Source organism: Pterocles gutturalis, unplaced genomic scaffold, assembly GCF_000699245.1.
Source record: "Pterocles gutturalis isolate BGI_N339 unplaced genomic scaffold, ASM69924v1 scaffold21959, whole genome shotgun sequence".
Taxonomy (NCBI): Eukaryota; Metazoa; Chordata; class Aves; order Pterocliformes; family Pteroclidae; genus Pterocles; species Pterocles gutturalis.
Window position 1 is genome coordinate 1 of NW_010136311.1, and position 2,439 is coordinate 2,439.

Consider the following 2,439-nt stretch of genomic DNA (forward strand, 5'->3'; position numbering starts at 1 on the left):
GCCCGGTTGCCCGGGGAAGGGCCGTGGGGGTCGGGTGGCGAGAGGCGCAGGGGAGCGAGGTGGTGAAGCAGGTTTCTCCCGTCGGGGGGAACTGGTGCATCGTCACGAAGCTCCAGGCCCTGATTTATGATAAAAAATTTAAAGGAAATCATATATATTTCAGAGGGCCTAAATAGCAGCATGAAAGTTTTATCTGAAGTGGCACCATATTTATAGGCAGGCCTGTTGCGTTGGAAGTAATTAATAGAGGGATAAATTTCAGGCCTTTGTTTTGTTTTTAATCGTCCCTTTATTTGGTGCTGTCTGGTTAACGTAAATAAATAAGAGGATGCAAACAGGAAGCTGGGTGTAAAGCCCAAGGTAGCGCCCATTCGCCAGAGCACATCTCCGCATCCCCGGCTGCAGGAGCATTGGCACTGGGCTGGCGTGTTTTTCCCCATTTCTCTGCAGTTGCTTAAGCAAGGAGGAGATGTCAGAGCCCTCAGATACCTCCTTCCCCATTCCCGTGTGGAACTGCACGCACTGTTCGGAGGATGTGCTGCAGCCCAGCGTCACGTGTTTGGGTATAGAGCTCTGTTCAGGGCTCGTGTCACCCCTCAGACCCGTCTCCTGCCACAGCCCACCCCAGGAACACCTTTCCCTGGTGCCTGTTTGAAGTGCAGACTTCTTCCCTCCTGAAGGCAGCCACTATGAAAGAGACTGGACTGGGTAATGTAGCTGCCGAGCTCCCTTTCATTAAAGCTGTAAAATATTGATGTTCCTGGCCCTGTCTACTGACGTTACACCCTACAAACAGAGGAGGGAAGTCCAAAGGATAAACAATAACAAGTCAAAAGAGCCCAGATGGTTTGCCATCAGAAACTATCTGCAGACTCAAAGGTGTCACTGCAATAGATTTCAGAGATCATTCACGTACTGGTAAATAATTAATGGTATTTCTGGAAGAAAAAGAAACACCAAACCCATACCGTGATGAAACATCACCAGTGACTCACTGAAAATCTGAAGGTAAAAGTCAGATGAAAAGCATGTGCTATTTTCTTCTTTGTCACAATTCAAAGATTGCTATCCATTTTCCTAATATATAAAAAGATTCTCTTCTTATTTAGAATTTAATTCAAAGCCCATCACAGAGTGTTGTTGATAGGGTCTTGCTTTCATTGTATCCATTCCATTTAGTTTAAAAATTCTACAGTAAATGCTTACACAGAGCTGGTGGGAGGTTGGAAATACAAACCTGTTATTTAAAACACTCACGCTAACATCCCCTCTACCATGGACTGCAAGCAGCCCTGCCTCTTACAGTCACAAAGCCAAAACAACTCACCCCATTACACTTTCTTTAATTGCTGCTTAAAACAACCCCATAATTTCCAGCAAATCTGGCTCTTCTGGAGGAGCCCCCACAATCCATCACCTTTTGAGAGCCATGAGTAAGCTGAAGCACTCACAGCAGGCACGAAGGTGCTTTCCTTCTCCTCGCTGGGGGACCACAGCCGTGTGCCCCCCCTTCTGTCTCCTGCCTTGGCTCCCCTCCCCTGCCCACCCGAGCCCTGGGGGGTTCTCTGTCACGCCGTGGCATTTGTCTTCCCTGTGTATCTAAAAAGAAGTCGTGTTTTTCAGCCCTGACCCCACATTCTCACGATACAGTAAGTTCTGTTGCTGAGGTTTATCGCGGGACGCCTGATCTGCGTGAAGGAAGAGTGATGAGCGCCGACTCCGGAAGGTTCCTGCAGAAACTGGGTTCACTCAGCACATTTTTGGTGCCCTAAAACCACGCACCACGCTGCGCCTGGGTGACATGGCTGCTCCACCGCACAATCTGATCAAGGAAGTATCTAGGGTTACCCAGACAGTCAATTATTCATCAGCTAAACGGCCAAGCATCAATTACCTGGCTTGATTCTCTTATTCATTAAGGAGATTGAAGAGCCCAACTTAACAAAGCAAAAAGAAAGTTGCTACGCTACAGGAGCTGCCCGGCTCGGTAGCGGGGCCACAGAGTGTCAGGCTTTCAAAGGAGAGGGTCCCGCAGCGCGGAAGCCTCCGAGGCTATAGAGTGTCACCCAGAGCAGTCGGGTTTGGGGTGTCTGTTCCTCCGCAGGGCTGAGCGGCGGGGTTACGCAGAGCGGCTGGGAAAGCCCGAGCTGTAACGGCACCGCGGCGCGGGTATGGCCAGGGGCCAGCTGGGGCTGGACCCCCCCGAGGAGGGGCTGGGGGGAATGAGAGGTGCTGTAAGGGCACTTGGAAGAAGAACTTGAAGGGTAAAAGTGAGAGGCCATCCTCATTCTGGGCAGTCTTTAACACAGGCAGGGGTGGGATGGAAACTATTTCAGAGAGAAAAGCTGCAAGTGGCAGCACCGCTCAGCGAGATCCCCGGCAGGGTCCTGCAGCAGAGCGCTCGTGGGTGGTTTGAGACAAATGCACATTTCCCACCAC